Below are 18,496 nucleotides of genomic sequence, written 5' to 3' on the forward strand. Positions count from 1 at the left end.
GAAGACCTGAAGTTGACAAGACCACGCTTCCTTCACTCCTGTCCCATCTCTACCTACTGTACACCACACATCACACACACACACACACATACACACACCTGTGATTCCTCAAACAGACTTCTTTACCACCATAACCCAGAATCTAACACTGGGGTTGGAGTCATTCAGCTACTCAGTGAATACTTGACAAATAAAGTTGACTAAGGGCTGAGGATATAGCTCAGTGGTAGAGCACTTGCTAGAATGTGCAAAAAGAATCTCCAGCACTGCAAAAAAACAAAAAACAAAAAAAATATTTTCATGTATATATGTTTGTACACATAGGGATATAAGTGGAAACTAGAAATGAGCCATTCAAGAACAAGAAAGCAAAGAGTACAAAAGCAGATGTAGCCGGGAATGCTAGCCATAACTTATCTATTGGCAATAACAAGGCTGACATTTGCATAATACCCTGCACATTACAGAGCCCCAGGCACACTCCACTTTACTTTTGAAATTCTCACCACTCACTCTAACCCCCAGGGAAGCAAGGGCTCTTTGTGCTGGTTCTAAGAAAGTAGAAAGCCAGCCCACTGGCTAATGCTGTAATCCTAGCTACTCTGGAGACTGAGATCTGAGGATCACAGTTCAAAGCCAGCCAATGTAGGAAAGTCTGTGAGCACTCTTATATCCACTACCAAAAAAGCTGGAAGTGGAGCTGTAGCTCAAGTGGAAGAGCGCTAGCCTTGAGCATAAAGGTTCAGGAACAGTACCCAGGCCCAGAGTTCAAACTCTAGGACAGAAGGATAAAAGAAAGAGGAGGAGGAGGAGGAAAAGGGGGAAAGGAGGAGAGGAGGAGAAGGGGCACAGGCAAGGTCTACCGGTCTGCCCAAGTAAAAAGAAGTAGATTGAGGAAATTCAACTTGAGCTTTGGAGGCTCTAGGGCCATGTCTTTGGGACCCCTAGACTATGTACCCTAATTAAACCAGTGACTGTCCAGAAAGATAGAAGACAACATTCCTCATGCATTCCTTTACTCAGTGCATATTGAATACATGTCTGTTATGCTACCGACTGTTCTCATTGCCAAAGAACCCACAGTGAACATATATTCTTCTCATGTTTATAAATTGTTCAAAGATGCAAAGGCCCAACTGGTAAACAGAAATGAATGAGATAATTACAGAGTATAATCACTGATATGAAAGAGATAGACTAGGTAATGAAGTAGAAATTGGTGAGCTGAGTGCCTGTGGTTCACACCTGTAATCCTAGTTACTCAGGAGGCTAAAATCCTAGAATCACTGCTTGAAGCCAGCCCAGACAGAAAAATCCCCATGACTCTTATCTCCAAGTAACCACTCAAAAACAGGAAGTGGCACTATGGCTCAAGTGTTAGAGCACTAGCCTTAAGCATAGAGGCTCAGGGACCAAGCATGCCCAGGCCCTGAATTCAAGCCCCTCATTCAACAGAAAGAAAGAAAGAAAGAAGAAAGAAGGGAGGGAGGGAGGGGAGGGAGGGAGGAAAGGAAGGAAGGAAGAGAGAGAGAAAGAAAGAAAGAAGGAAAGAAAGAAAGAGAGAGAGAGGGAGGGTAGGAGGGAGGGAGGGAGGGAAGAAGTAAGGAAGGAAAAAAGGAAAGGAAAAGAAAAGAAAGCCGGGCACCGGTGACTCATGCCTGTAATTCTAACTACTGAGGAGGCTGAGCTCTGAGGATCATGGTTTAAAACCAGCCATGGCAGAAAAGTCCAGGAGGCTCTTATCTCCAATAAACCACTAAAAAACCAGAAGTGGTGCTGTAGCTCAAGTGGTAGAGCGCTCGCCTTGACCTGAAGAGCTGAGGGACAGCACCTAGGCCCAGAGTTCAAACCTCACGACTAACCAAAAAAAAAAAAGGAAAAGAAAAGAAATTGGTAAAGCACACTTGGCTGGATCAGCAGGACAGACTCTGAGAAAGAACCATTCAACCTAAGAGGTAAAAGGAATAAGCCAGTTATTCTGAAAGACAAGCAGAGAGAGAGAGAGAGAGAGATTGGGAGAGACCCATACCATGTGTTCTACCAAGAGAAAGTCTGAAGTTCCAGGGTGAGAAATGGAACTAGGCAGAAATGGAATGGGTGAGGAAAAAAAAAAACAATTTCCTTCATAGATGTAGAAGGTGAACAAGATATGCATGCAGATCATTTTGTTCTTCTCTGCCAGCAACTTCCTTATGGCAGCATTCAAACAATTATTCTCACTATTCTTATCCCATGAGGGCTGAGTGCTACTGACCACTCCCCATTATCAAAAAGAGGTGTGAGCCAGTGGCTCACACTTGTAATCCTAGCTACTTAAGAGGCTGAGATCTGAGGATGGTGGTTCAAAGCCAGCCTAGGCAGGAAAGGCCATCAGACTCTTATCTCCAGTTAACTACCAAAGAGATGTGGCTTAAGTCGTAGAGCTCTAATCTTGAGCAATAAGCTTAGGGACAGTGTCCCAGAGCATGCACCAAATTAATTAATTAACTAATTAATTAATTGACACATCTTTATTTGACTAATTGATTCCTATTTCCTTCCTTCTTTTCACTATACAAAAAACTCATCCACTTGCCCTGCCATCTATGAAACTCAGCCAGGTCAACAAACAAGACATCAGTCAGAACTCTTAGTAAAGAAGTAAACCTGACAGGTCAAGGACAAATATGCTTGAAAACAAAGCCAGACCAGAGTAAAACAAAGTAGAGCAAGAGTCCTGAAACTGTCATTTGAATACTTGGGCTGGGAAGGTGGCTCAGTGGTAGAGTGCTTGCCTTACATGCATGAGGCCCTGGGTTCAATCATCAGCATCACATAAACAGAAAAAGCAGGAAGTGGCGCTGTGGCTCAAGTGGTAGAGCCCTAGCCTTGAGCTGAAGAGCTGAGGGACAGCACCCAGGCCCAGAGTTCAAGCCCCATGACCACCACCAACAACAACAGCAACAAGAAACCCCTTGGATCCAGTAGTACCAGTTACATGGGGCAGAAAAATGACTTTTCTTTCCTCTTAGCAAGATGGAAATAGAATTTCTAGAACTGAGAACTAAGCTAGATACACACTACACACTACACACACACATACACACAGAGTTATATTGGCTGCTAAATGGCAAACTAAATGAAGAGGGGCAATAGTGAAAAAAAGAAGCAATCAGGCAGCTTCCATAGCAGTCAGTACAGAGCATTTGTTTCACTGAACAGAATCCAGATTTTTGGAGTATGTGATTACCCTAAAATGTACGGCAATCTGTGCACTGTCTACTGTTCTATCTCCAGCTTACTTGCTTTGTGGCATGCCCACACTTTGCACATGTGCTATGCTCAGCCTGAATCACCCTGATCATGCCCTGGATGTTGGCTCATAAGATCCTTTCTTTAAGAAGCTTTGGGGATCTATCCAAGTGGATCCCAACTCTCATTTTCTTTTCTTGGTTGGTATGGGGCTTGAATTCAGGGCCTAGGTACTGTCCCTGAGCTCCTTATGCCCAAGGCTAGCTTTCGACCATTTTGAGCCACAGTGCCTCTTTCAGTTTTTGAGTGGTTAATTGAAGATAAAAGTTTCACAGGTACTTTTCTGACAGGGCTGACTTGGAGCCACAATCCTTAGAGCTCAGCCTCTTGAATAGCTAGGATTACAGATGTGAGCCACCAGCGCCCCACTTCACAACTTATTTTCTACCCCATCATTTAGTGTATTTGGCTAGCACTATCACAACCCATAATTGTTTACTTATTCATTCATTTCTTTGGGGTCCCCCAGAAGAACATTATGCTTGAGGAGGCCCAGAGTTATGTCTATTCACTTCACAATTGTACCTCCAGATCCTGAACACAGCCTACAACTCAAATGCATGTGTGGGGCTGGGAATGTGGCTTAGTAGTAGAGTGTTTGCCTAGCATGCATGAAGCCCTGTTTGATTACTCAGTAGCACATAAACAGAAAAAGCTGGAAGTGCCACTGTGGCTCAAGTGGTAGAGTGCTAGCCTTGAGCAAAAGAAGCTAAGAGACAGTGCCCAGGCCCTGAATTCAAGTCCCAGGACTGGAAAAAAAAAGAAAGAAAGAAATACTTGTTTGTTGGCCTCCTTTGGACCCAGAATAGCCCTTCTCCTGCCAATTATTCCAAAAGGCAAAAGTTATATATACATATATAACCATGTTTATATAACCATGTATATATACAACCATGTTTTTAACATGTATATATACAACCATGTATATATAACCATGTTTTAACATGAAGTAATGGTAACACTTTGAGGAGATAGCTATGATTATTCTAACTTGAACATTATACATGTATCATAACATCACATGGAGCCAGGCACAGTAGCTCACACCTGTAATTCCAACACTCAGAAGGCTAAGCCAGGAGTATTTTGAATTTGGGACCAGTTGGAGGTATGTAGCTAGTTCTAGGCTGAATGATAAAACAAGACTTTGTCTCAAAAAAAAGAGGAAAAATCAATATGTACGACTGATGTATCAGTTAAAAGTATAATGTAGCCGGGCGCCAGTGGTTCACGCCTGTAATCCTAGCTACTCAGAAGGCTGAGAGCTGAGGATCACAGTTCAAAGCCAGCTGGGGCAGGAAAGTCCAGGAGACTCTTATCTCCAATAAACCACTAGAAAACCAGAAGTGGCACTGTGGCTCAAGTGGTAGAGCGCTCTCCTTGAGCTGAAGATCTGAGGGACAGTGCCCAGGCCCAGAGTTCAAGCTCTAGGACTGACAAAAAAAAAGTATAATGTAGACAAATAGTGAATGCAAGCTAAAATCTCTGAAAACAGTAAACAATGACATTTATTGGGTAAATAATGACATATGAGCCCAGTGCTGGTGGCTCACACCTATAATCCTAGCTACTCAAGAAGTTGAAATGGGAAGATCATTATTCAATGCCAGCCTGGGCAGAAAAGTCTTTGACACTCTATTTCCAAATAACCAACAAAAAAGTTAGATTAGGAATATGACTACAGCGTTAAGAGTGCCAATTGATGGGCTGGGAATGTGGTTTAGTGGAAGAGTGAAAAGCATGCATGAAATCCTGGGTCCCATTCCTCAGTACCACATAAACAGAAAAAGCTGAAAGTGATGCTTTGACTCAAGTGATAAGAGTGCTTGCCTTGAGCAAAAGAAGTTCAGGGACAGTGACCAGGCTCTGAGTTCAAACCCCAGGACTAGCAAAATAAAAAAAAGCATGCCAGTTGGAAAAAACCCATGAGAGCATGAGACTCTGAGTTCAAGTTCTGATATTGGCACAAAAAAATAAAAAGAAAGCCAGGCTCTGGTGGCTCATGCCTGGAATCCTGACTTGAGGATCACAGTCCAAAACCAGCCTGGGCAGAAAAGTCCATGAGACTCTTACCTCCAATTAACCACCAGAAAACCAGAAGTGGTGATGTGGCTTAAGTGGTAGAGTGCTCGCCTTGAGCTGAAGAGCTGAGGGACAGCACCCAGACCCAGAGTTCAAGCCCCATAACTGAAAAAAAAAAAAAAACAAAGAAAAGAAATTTCACAAGGTAATTATGATAACCTGAGAAAATTATATTATGAAGTTTCAGGAAAATGTCCCCAAAACAATGTCAAGTGATAAAAGAACAAAATATTGTATGGATTGTACCAATGTTTAAAAAATGACTATGTACCTGCAATCAAAATCTAAACCCATATGCGTAACTACAGGAAGGGAGGTGCAAAAATAAACAAGTGAGGTGGAAAGCAGATAAATCCAGAGCATTTTTTATAGTACCTCCTATTTCCTTACAAGTTCATTTAGAAGACGACATAGAGTTGTGCAAAATGCTGATTCAGAGTAGAATGTTATAGAATGCTTGGGCTATAGGAGTCATGACAACTTCACCAAGCTCTTATAAAGTCTAAGTGGGATCCTGGGTTTAGAAATGCCTGGCTCAGGTGTGGCATAAATGTTTGACCCATATAATTTTTCTTGCATGCCGGTCCTGGGGCTTGAACTTAGGATGTAGGCATTGTCCCTGAGCTTTATCTCTCAAGGCTAGTGCTCTACCACTTGGGCCACAAAGCCACTTCCAGCTTTTTCTGAGTAGTTTACTGGAGATAAGAGTCTCATGGACGTTCCTGCCAGGGCTGGCTTTGAACCACGATCCTAAGATCTCAACCTCCTGAGTAGTTAGAATTACAGGTATGAGCCACCAGGACCTAGCAACCTATACAACTAATAATGGTGATGACAACTATAATCAAAGTAAAAGATGGATAAGCATTATGTAGCAAGGATAAGGAAATGAGTACTCCTATTAGCTGTACAACCGTGGGGGAGACACTTAGCCTCCAAGACTTAGTTTTCCCATAATGACTACAGTAAGGACTTGACATGATTCTTAGGAATCTGCTTTGACTTAAGTAAGCACTCACACTGTATCATCATGTCATCCACGCCATCATTAAACAGGAAGAGTTAAGAAGAACAAAACCTTCAATCAAGCCTCACATATTCTGTCTCTTGATCCACTTGGTGCCAACTATTCCTTTATTCTTAACTGAGTGCAGGGGAAAGTGTTTTAATGGGCAAAGGAGCATAGAAAAACATGAATCACTTAGGCCCTACTTAAGAGGAGATTTTTATTATGATGATAATTTCTATATAACATCAAAAGAGCACTTAGAGTTGCAAAATGGTATGCAACCACTTAGTGGCTACCCAGGGGGTGCTGCGTGGAGAAGTTAAGTCCTCTTTCTTCTCTTCTGAAGACCTACTGTGTGCTTGGAGTTCCCACTGATAACACTTTAGAATCCACCTGTGGCCACACAGTGCTGTCTCTCAAGTTAGAGAAGAGTTGAGAACAATAGAAGAAGCAAGAGAACTTCGTGCAAAAACCATCATCAGTCCTCAAACAAAGGATCAGACAGCTATCCAGTTCATCCCTCAATATTGCTTATATCTGTCTATTTCTTTTCACCTCCTCCTCCAAACACTATAACACAAGCCCTGGAAATTCTCTCTCCTAAGTAAGGAACCAGGTATGTAGTCAGACTATGTCCAAATTCTAGCTCCATCTTTTTTAGCTATGTGATCTTGGGCAAGTTACTTAAGCTCTCTCAGACTAGCTTCTTGTCAATTTATTGAGAAGGTTAAGTGATATTTTAGCATGGTTAAACTACAAGGCCTAGAACACAATATGCATTTTTTTATTATTACCTTTAAATAGTGTACAAAAGGGTTTCAATTGAACCTGTCAGTATATGACCACAATGTATCTTGACACGGTGTACATTTTAAAGGTGGTAACAAGCTGGGCACTGAGGGCTTGCTCCTATAATCCTAGCTGCTCAAGAGGCTGAGATCTGGAGGACCACAGTTTGAAACCAGCCAAGGCAAAGTCCCTGAGCCTCAAACCTACCAGTGAAGTGCCAAAAGTAGAGCTATGACCAACCGTTAGAGCACCAACCTTCAGTTAAAAAAAAAAAAAAAAGCTAAGGCACAGTGCCTGGACCATGAGTTCAAGACCCAGTACTGGCAATAAATAAACAAACAAACAGGCAGCAATTAGAATCACTACATAACTAGAGAGAATACCAGAAGTTTGGGAGACCAAGGCAGGAGGAGAGAGAGGTCAAAGCAATCCTAAGCTACATAGTAAATTCCTGGGCTATAGAGTGAGACCTTCTCTCAAAAAGAAAAAACAAAAACAAAAAGAGCAGGCGCAGGAGAAGGAAGGGGCAGGGGCAAGAGCAGGGGCAAGGACAGAGGAAGGCAGTGGTGAAGGGAAAGAAAAATAGAAACAGAAGCACAATGATGCAAGCAATAGAGCTGAGCATTGGAGGCTCACATCTGTAACCGTAGCTACTCAGGAGGCTGAGATCTGAGGATCACAGTTCAAAGCCAGCTCATGCAGGAAAGGCCACGAAACTCTTATCTCCAATTAACCACTAGAAACTTGGAAGTGGCACTGTGCCTTAAAGTGGCCAAGTGCTAGCCTTGAGCAAAAAGAGCTCAAGGACCCAAGATAACACCCTGAGTTAAGCCCAGGACTGACCAAAAAGAAGGAGGAGGAGGAGGAGGAGGAGGAGGAAGAGGAGGAGGAGGAAGAGGCAGAAGAAGGCGGCAAGCAATGGAAGGGAGAAAATTTGACTATATTCATCCCATCATAAAACTCTCCAATGAACTGGACTTGTAGCTCAGTGGCAAAGCATATGCTTAGCATGTATAAGTTCTCAACTTAACTCCTCAACACCTCCACTGCCCTTGACACCCTCCCCCCGCCCCTACCCCACCCCCCACCCCCCACCCCCACAAATAAAAAAAAACTGCTCTCCAATTAATACCTTTCATTTTTATCCATAGGATGAAGCCCAAACCACAGACACTTTCACTTAAGGCTACCATGTACAGCCTGCCTGCTCTCACCACTTGTTAAAACTGAATATTTGTGTTCTCCCCCCTCCCCAAGTTCATATTTTCAGGTAAAGTGATAATGTTGGGAGATTGGGCCTATGGCAGATAATTAGTGCTCTTATAAATGAGACCCTGAAGCTGGACAAGGTGGTACAAGCCTGTAATCCTAGCCCTAGGCAGGCTGAGGGAAAAGATTCCAAGTTCTAGGCCAGCCTGGGCTGCATATAAGACTTTGTTCCCAAAAGATGAACTAACAAGACAATCCCTGGTGGAACTGTTTACCCCTTTTACCATGTGGGATCATCCCGAGAGGACACCATTGAAAACCCACCAGCTCCTAGCATAGCTCCTAGCTCCCAGATTGTCAGGAGGCTTAGATATGAGGATCATGGCTCAGTGCCAGCCTGGGCAGGAAACTCTGTGAGACTCTTATCTCCAATTAACCACCAGTAAACCAGAAGCAGAGCTGCGACTCCACAGGGTAGAACATTAGCCTTGAACAAAGGGGCTCAGGGACAGCACACAGACCCTACCCCATGACCAACCAAAAGAAAAGGCAAAAAGCACCCAAGATGTTGGTACTCTGATCTAGAATACCCAGACCTCAGCACCTTGAGAAATAACATGTCATCACAGTGTAAACCAAGACAGAAACTCTGCTCCAGTCTCGTTCATCTGAATCACCATGGCTTCTCATGAATACACTAGAAACCCCATCTCTGAGCCTCCCCAACTCCTAGGAACCACACTGTAATTCCACTTAGAGACCGAGATCTCAGGATAAGTCCTCCACATGAACTAGTGTCTGATGCACTGCCATGTTCCTCACTGATCCCAGCTCAATGAGTGGGAAAAAAAATAATAAACTATTCATTGTGTGGTAGGAACAATCTTGGAAACATGTATAAAGAAATGAGAGGGTCATGGTGAGGTCCCAGCACATGGCCACACACTTACCAAGGGCCCTGATTCCTTACCACCAACCCCAGTTCCACACTGCAGAAGGAGCTAACCTTCTGCCCACACCCAGGGGCACCCCTGTGTGAGAACACTCTCTGCCTACCCGGCTTCCCTCACCTCAGTCTGAAAAAAAGGGAAAATGGACAGCAGGTCTACTTCTCCCCAAATCTCCATCCTCCATCCCCCAGCCCCCAAGACTCTTCCCTCTCCCTCCTGGTTCAATCATTCTTTGAAATCTCAATATATTAGGAATAAGAGGAAAGGAGGTCAGATCTTCATCAAGGCTCTTCAAGGGGCAAGCACACAAATTCCAGACAGATCAAAACAAATACCTACAACCAAGACTCACAACTATCACCCAATAGTACTAGCTGAGTATGCAAACACGGGTTTAGTCCAAGTCACCTTTTATCCCTGCTGCCCCCCCACCCCACCCCACTTTAAAGATCACAAGCTCCGAGCCCCTTGAGTCAAATTCTCTGTTACTTGATAGGATAACTCGTCCACCTGCAAAGACATTGTGCTAGAGATTAGATTTACTTGTTCTCTTCTACAATGCTTTGGATAAGATAAGGACACAGTACTTTGGGATTGGTTCTGAAGTATTGAGAATCCCCACCATCATTATGAGAAAGCTGAATGGAGGCCCATCTGGAAACCAATAAATCAGAGGCTGCAGTAGGAAATCTACTGGGTCAAATGCAGCAACTATTGAGATTTCAGGTAAGTACAGAGCCTTGTTAAAAAGCCCAGACCAGCCTAAATGAGTGCTAGGATTGCAGGTGCAGATCACCATGCCCAGTTCCCATTTTATCTTTTTTTTTTTTAATTCTCATTGTAACTCTTAAACGTAGAGAATCTTATTGACCATGTAATGCAATTCTCTCAAGTTTCTAAGAAGACCCTAAGTGCCCCAAAGTTCATGTCTCTAAACTGTGAATGACTTGTTTTGTTTTTACCAGTGCAGGGGCTTAAACTCTGGGCCTGAACTCTGTCCCTAAGCTTTCTTCCTCAAGGCTAGTGCTCTACCACTTGAGCCACAGCTCCACTTCCAGATTTTTTGGTAGTTAATTGGAGATAACAAGTTCACAGGCTTTTCTGCCTGGGCTGGCTTCAAACTACAATCCTCAGATCTCAGCTTCTGAGTCCCTAGGATTATGAATGTGAGCCACTGGTGCCGTCTGTCTTCTTTTGAAGAGAGCATTTAAACAGTACAAGTGAGTCTGTTTCCTGAAAACAGAGTCCCCAAACATTTCTCAGCCTTCGGAACAGTGCAGCTCCATTTTGTTGCATTTTAGTTGAAGAAGTTGAAGCCAAATGCTAGCCTAGCCTAATAATTAAGAGTTCCTTCTCCCAGTTCATGTTGCAGAAAGGCAACAGGTGAGGGACTTTAGACTGATTTAACCACTCATCAAGGATTCAGTTTCTTTTCTTTTCTTTTTTCTTTTCTTTTCTTTTCTTTTGTCGATTGTGGGGTTTGAACTCTGGGCTTGGGTGCTGTCCCTCAGCTCTTCAGCTCAAGGTGAGCACTCTACCACTAGAGCCACAGTACCACTTCTGGTTTTCTGAGTGGTTTATTGGAAATAAGAGTCTCACGGTCTTTCCTGCCCGGGCTGGCTTTGAACTGAGATGCTCAGATCTCAGCCTCCTGAGTAGCTAGGATTACAGGCGTGAGCCACTGGCATCTGGCTCGGGTTCTTTTCATATTTCAATACATCAACGGTTCTTCAAGGTCACAAAGAGGGCTGCCACAGCTCCAGGCATCACATTTAGATAGGTAAATAGCCAGAGGCAAGGAGAGAGAGAGAGAGAGAGAGAGAGAGAGACAGACAGACAGACAGAGAGAGGCAGAGAGAGACAGAGAGACAGACAGACAGAGACAGAGAACACATAAACATAAGTAAACCTAGTTTCTTCTTATAAAGAGTTGAGGAATAGTGGGATAAAGGGTAAACAAATGCAGTAGTGATACCCACTAGACACTATGTTGAAAATGAACTATAAACTATACAACTTGTAGGTAAGGACAGAAGGGAAAACTGGGAGAGGGAGGGAGGGGATGACATTGTTCAAAAAGAAATACACTCTTTATCTGAATTGTTTAACTGTAACCCCTCTATATATTAGCTTTACAATAACAATTAAAAAATAAATACAGGGCTGGGAAGTTGGCTCAGTGGTAGAGTGCTTGCCTTGCATGCATGAGGCCCTGGGTTCGATTCCTCAGCACCACATAAGCAGAAAGAAAAAAAGCCAGAAGTGGCGCTGTGGCTCAAGTGGTAGAGCGCTAGCCTTGAGCTGAAGAGCTGAGGGACAGTGCCGAGACCCAGAGTTCAGGCCCCACAACCAGACCCAGCTCCATCAGCAGGAACCTGACAAGAATGCATGGCTTGGGGGGTCCAGGGAGCCCTCCAAGCAGAGAATGCTTTCAGCTGTTCATCACCCACTGTGTTTGCAAACACCTCTTCTCTGGGTGTCAGCAAAGAGTTGGGAGTGGGGGGTGGGGGAAGGGGGAGGGAGGGATGGCTGACATAATGATGTTGCCAGGTTACCACCATTGTTTATTTGCTTGCCTGTGCCAAGTCCTGAGGCTCTAGAATCTCAGAGAACACAATAAGGGTAAGAATGTAGTCAGAATACAAGAGCAAAGGAAGCTACTTGATGGAATATCTACTGAATATAAGACATAGCACAGCATTACTGACAGCCTGCTGGGAGTTGGTGGCTCACGCCTGTAATCCTAGCTGCTCACCAGGCTGGGATCGAGGATCACAGTCCAAAGCCAGCCCAGGCAGGAAAGTCTGTGAGACTCTTATCTCCAACAAACTACTTAGAAAAAGTCAGAAGTGGTACTGTGGCTCAAGTGGTGGATTTCTAACCTTGAACAAAAGAAGCTCAGGGATAGCACCTAGGCTCTGAGTTCAAGGCCAGGACCGACACACACACACACACACACACACACACAATACACACACAGTGGAAGAACTTGAGGTACAGTTATACAATTTGCGCAATATCTAATAGCCAGAAAGTGGCAGAGCCAAGACTCTAGCACAAGACTGCCTTACTGTAAAACCTGCAGCTTCTGCATACAGATGCATTACCTTCGCAAGTCACAATGAGAAGTCATACCAGAAACAGTGTGTAAAGTCCAAACTTAAAAACAAGCCAGGCATAGTGGCTCACATCTGCAATCCTAGCTACTCAGGAGGCTGAGATCTGAGGATCATGGTTCAAAGCCAGCTCTGACAGGGAAGTCTATGAGATTCTTATCTACAATTAATCACTAAAAATACCAGAAGTGTAGCCATGACTCAAGTGTCAGAATGCTAGCCTTGAACAAAAATACCCAAGAACAAAGTGACAGAATGCTAGCCTTGAACAAAAATACTCAGGGACAATGCCCAGACCTCACGTTAAAAATTCCAGGACTGCACTAAAAACAACACACACACACACACACACATTTAAAACCATTCAAGCAGTGTGAACATAGTGACCCCAGACACATGGAGTATAGGGTGCACCCCTAAGAGTATAGGCCTATCCTCCACCGTGATTTCATATCCTAAGACATAAGCAATGCTTCTCCAAGTTTTTTTTTTTTTTTTTGTCGGTCCTGGGGCTTGAACTCCGGGCCTGGGTGCTGTCCCTCAGCTCTTCAGCTCAAGGCGAGCGCTCTACCATTTGAGCTACAGCGCCACTTCCGGTTTTCTGGTGGTTTATTGGAGAGAGGAGTCTCACGGTCTTTCCTGCCCGGGCTGGCTTTGAACTGAGATGCTCAGATCTCAGCCTCCTGAGTAGCTAGGATTACAGGCGTGAGCCACCAGCGCCGGGATCCAAGTTTGATCCATGGACAAGCATGCACACTAGCACACTTGTTTCCAGTCTACAATAAGTACAGAAAGAAAGGGCATGGCTAGGAAACTTTCTATTCCTTTGCCAATTGCTGTGATATTCACCTGTGAGAGGAATAGATGCTGTTTCATGGAACAGAGTCAACACTAGTTTGGGTGTTAGGGAACTTAGGCTGTATGCCAGCATATGTCCATGATGGACTGGAAGGATAAATACAGGCCATGTGGCAGTGGTTCACATCTGTAAGCCTTGCTTCCCAGAAGGTGGGGATCGGAAAGATCAAGGTTCAGGGCTAGCCTGAGCAAGAAGTTCAAAAGACCCACCATCCCAACTAACAGCTCCACAGAAAACCTAAGTAGGAAGATTATGTCACTATCCATGCTCACCCAGGTTAAAAAAAATCCAAAAACCTATGAAACCCACTTGAAAAATAACTAAAGCAAAGAAGGGCCAAGGATGTGACTCAAATGGACAGATCCCCCGCCTAGCAAGTGTGAGGCCAAATTTAATGCTCAGTACTATCAAAAATAAAAAATAAAATAATCCGACAAACAAAATCAAGACAAATGAATGCTTCCCCACCAGATAGTTAGGAAGGCTCCAAGTTGGAGGTCAGTTGGGTGGTATAATTAACCCCATTTTACAGGTGAAGAGAATGAGACACAAAGAGAGTGAGTCACTTGCCCAAAGTCAATATCACTGGGAAGAGGCCAGACAGAAAGACAGTGCTGATGACAAAGAAACTATGAGTTCTCTCAACAACCGATAATAGAATAAATATTGGAGGGGACTATAAAAAGGTGAAAAGGAGGGGAGGAATATAAGGAAGGAAGGAAGGAAGGAAGGAAGGAAGGAAGGAAGGAAGGAAGGAAGGAAGGAAGGAAGGAGGGAGGGAGGGAGGGAGGGAGGGAGGGAGGGAGGGGAAAGAGTTTTTGGTTGCAAAAAGTGCAGCTGACATACAGTGCCTGTAAGGTTGGCATTCATAAGGAGATGCCTGGAATCAAGGAGAAAAGGATGGGCTCATTTCTAACAAAGTCCTATGCATCCAGATTCACTATTAAGACTTGTTCCAGCACTTTCCCTTGTACCAGTCATAAAGGACATTTTAAAGCCCTACCAGGCTGGCTCTGCCAGCTTCAGCAGCACCTCTACATCCAGTCACATTGAGCCTTTCACCCCTTCAGAGCTAATATTGGTCCTTTCTAGAATGTTCTAGAACATCCTTCTTTCTCTTGCCCAACAAGAAAAGCCCTGTTCTGCCTGAAAACATTTTGGGAGGGGAATAGAATATTGTTATAGCCAAGACTCCCGGTTTCAAACTCAAGACTCATTCCAACCCCTTTTAAAGGGGGAGGGCAAATGGGGTAAGACTGTCTGTTCATGGTCTCCCAGGGGCATGCCAAGACAGGAAGGGAAGCAGAAGCTACATCCCAGACAACCCATTGTCCTCTCTGCCACCTCTCACCTTCCTGACCCCTCAGCTTCTTTCAGTTTTCCCTGTGTCAGTCTTCTCTCTCCCTCCCTTTCCCCTGTTTACCTGTTGCTCCATATTCCTTCCTCTCCCCTCTTTCACAGACCCCCAACCTCAATGCTACCCTGCAAGTACCTGCACCCACTAGATCTAATCCCTGTGTCCCTAAATCTAATATGATTGCCTGAGCCTACTGTCATTCGTCCCCAGCTCCCCTAGCTCTCCCAGGGGGCCAAGGTCAACCTCTGGTCTCAAGAGCTGTTAATAGGTATGACCAAGTATATAACAGTATAGAAAAGTCTGCTTACAGGCAGGAGACGGGATGCAGGAGACCAACACCACAAAGGTGCTTGCTAAGGAATTCATGAGAAATAAATCCTTTGTGCTTCAGTTCCCCCAACTCCAGCAACACCTTTTCTGGGAGGTTCTCCATGATTTCTTCAGGCTCATCTTGTGTATGTGTGTGTGTGTGTGTGTGTAATGGGGCTTGAACTCGAGGTCTGGGTGTTATCTCTGAGATTTTTTGCACACCTCTACTTCCAGCTTTTTTGGTGACTAATTGATCAGAGTCTCAGGGACTTTCCTGCCCCATCTAGCTTCAGCCTCCTGAATAGCTAGGATTGGGGGTGTGAGCCACCATCACCCAGCTTAGGCTTTCTATCCTAACATGCACAATAAGAATGCCTCTAAAGGGATTCCTGCTATTGTAACTGGGATATAGCGTGGAGCCTGGTGCTGGTATGAAGGAACCTGGAATAAGTGAATCAACTCATGAATGAAAGGCTAAATAGTAAATGTGTGTGTGTGTGTGTGTGTGTGTGTGTGTGTGTGTGTGCTGGTTCTGAGACTTGAACTCAGGGCCTGGGCACTGTCTCTGAGCCTTTTTGCTCAAGGCTAGCAAGTTCTACCATTTGAGTCATAGCTCCATTTCCAGCATTTTGGTGGTTAATTGGAGATAAAAGTCTCACAGACTTTCCTGCTAGAGCTGGCTTCAAACCACAATCCTCAAATCCCAGCCTGAGTACCAAGGATTATAGATGTGAGCCACTGGTGCCCAGCTGCATAGCACATTTTGCTGTGTCTATTCTAGATAACCTAAAGAGAATGTCAAACTGAGGGTGAAGGAGAAAAAGAACACAGATTCGAGGGGCAGAAGGATTCTACAAAGAAAAGTTAAAAAGAAAGAAAAATTTCCCCAAAGGGGGGGGGGATGACAAAGAAGTCATTGAACTGCTCACACAGTGAAACCATCTTTTACTCCCAGATGTTTGTGGAGGCATTTTTGGAGTCTATGATGTAGCAGGTGGGGATGAGATGAAAGCTTGGATTCAGCTCCTCTGTCTATAAAATGGAGATAGGAACAACAGCTTTGCAGTGTGGCTAGAGGAAGAAAGGGAAGAGGGCATATGCAAAGGACCCAGGGGAGTGCCTGGGACAAGTGACAAAAGGTTCACAGGCTCTGGATTAGAGGAACCGTTTCAGAACTGGTCAGAACCCAGGTAGAGGGACTCCTGGCCAAAGGGATCTTTCCCAGGCAGGCATGATGGTGATTAAGTTGTCCTTCATCCTGGAGTCCAGAGCATGAGGTGGCAGAGCGTCTTGGCCTAGTTGAGGGCAGGAAGCCTGCGCAGGCCAATAACAATGTTATGGTGTTAATCATTAAAATGCTGTGTCTGTTTTTGTCTGGGAACAAGACATTTCGATCTTTGTTCTCTCTCTATAAAGATGAAAGGTGAGGTGCTACTCAAAGTGGTGAGACTCAGCCAGGAGAAAGGCATTCTGTTGGGTCAGCTGACTGGAAAGGCCTTGGGCTCCCAGCTCCCAGCATTCTTGGTAGAGTCCCTGCAGGGTAGAGTCTGAATAGATTCAGGTGGAAGCAGAGGAGGTCAGGTAAGCTCCTCCCAGGCCACACTGGAAGTGAAGACAACAGGCAGGCACAGCTGGCTAATCAAAGATGGTTAAAAAACTAGGTTGGGCCTGGGAAGGTGGCGCAGTGGTAGAGCGCTTGCCTTGCATGCAGGAGTCCCTGGGTTCAATTCCCCAGCACCACATAAACAGAAAAAAACAGAAGAGGTGCTGTGCCTCAAGTGGTAGAGAGCTAGCCTTGAGCAAAAGCAGCTCAGGGACAGTAATCAGGCCCTGAGTTAAAGCCCTGGGACTGGCCAAAAAAACCAAGGTGAATGTTGTTTCTATATCCCCTCCCAAGAAAGCTGTTTCCCACTCTTGGCTTACTACTTATTCTTTTGACTTGGCTAAAGCCTCACCAAAAATAAGAAGCTACCATTAGAAATTAAAAAAAAAAAAACTAACTAAAATTTAGCTGGGCACTGGTGGCTCACACCTGTAATCCTAGCTACTCAGGAGGCTGAGGTCTGAGGATCATGGTTCAAAGCCAGCCCGGGCAAGAAAGTCCGTGAGACTCTTATCTCCAATAAACCACTAGAAACTCGGAAGTGGCGCTGTGGCTCAAGCAGTAGAGCGCTCGCCTTGAGCTGAAGAGCGCAAGGACAGCACCCAAGCCCAGAGTTCAAGCCCCACAACCGACAAAAAAAAAAAAACCTAAAATTTAAAAATAGAAGTTTAAAACGAACTCAAATCGGCTGGGAATATAGCTTAGTGGTAGAGTGCTTGCCTAGCATGCATGAAGCCCTGGGTTCGATTCCTCAGTACCACAGAAACAGGAAAAAACAAAAGTGGCACTGTGGCTCAAGTGGTGGAGCACTAGCCTTGAGCAAAAGAAACTTAGGGACGGTGCCCAGACACGGAGTTCAAGCTCCAGGACTGGCAAAAAAAAGAACTCAAATCTAAAGTTCCCTAAACAAAGAGGTTCTCAAGCCTAGGTAAGTCCAAATCATATCTACTGAATCAGAATATCCAAGGGTGAGCTAAAAAGACTGTGTATTTTAAAGAATTTGCCCATGTGCCAGGCATTGGTGACTCACACCTGTAATAGCTACTCAGGAGGTTAAAATGTAAGGATAGGGGTTCAGTGCCAGCCCAGACAGGAAAGGCTGTAAGACTCTTATCTCCAATTAATCACCAAAAACCCAGAAGTGTTGCTATGACTCAAAGTGGTAGAATGCTGGCCTTGAACAAAAGAGTTCAGAAACAGTATCCAGGCTCTGAGAGTAGCCACACACACACAAAGAATCTGCCCATGTAATTCTGATGACCTTCTTTTTCATTAAGGTATTTAGTTAACAGACACAAGTATGAGTATATTCAGAGTGAAACTCCATTATATAAAACACAATTCAAACCGATGCCGGTGGCTCATGCCTGCAATCCTAACTACTCAGGAGCCTGAGATCTGAGGATCACAGTTCAAAACCAGCCTGAGCAGGAAAGTCTGTGAGACTCTTATCTCCAATAAACCACTAGAAAACCTTAAGTGGCGCTGTGGCTCAAGTGGTACAGCACTCACCTTGAGCTGAAGAGCTGAGGGACAGCACCCAGGCCCAGAGTTCAAGCCCCACAACTGACAAAAAAAAAAAGTAAAATAAAATAAAACACAATTCAGATGGATATAATGATGCTTTATAGCCACAATCCTATCTGTGATTTAATAAAACTGATAGGAAAGGAATGGAAAAGTGATCAAGGAGATGTGTTTGTGTGCATATAGGGTAACATCACATATGTAGGCTAATTCAAAAACTTAAAATTGATCAAAGAATAGGACTGAAATGCAAAGCAAGATGAAGACATAGAACCAAGGGCAATGAAAACATGTCCACATGAAAACTTGAACATAAATGATCATAGCAGCAATCTTCACAAGAGCTACAAACTGGGAAGAAATGAAACACCAATCAATTGATGGGCATTGGATGT

This window comes from Dipodomys ordii, unplaced genomic scaffold, assembly GCF_000151885.1.
Source record: "Dipodomys ordii isolate 6190 unplaced genomic scaffold, Dord_2.0 Scaffold67, whole genome shotgun sequence".
Lineage (NCBI taxonomy): Eukaryota > Metazoa > Chordata > Mammalia > Rodentia > Heteromyidae > Dipodomys > Dipodomys ordii.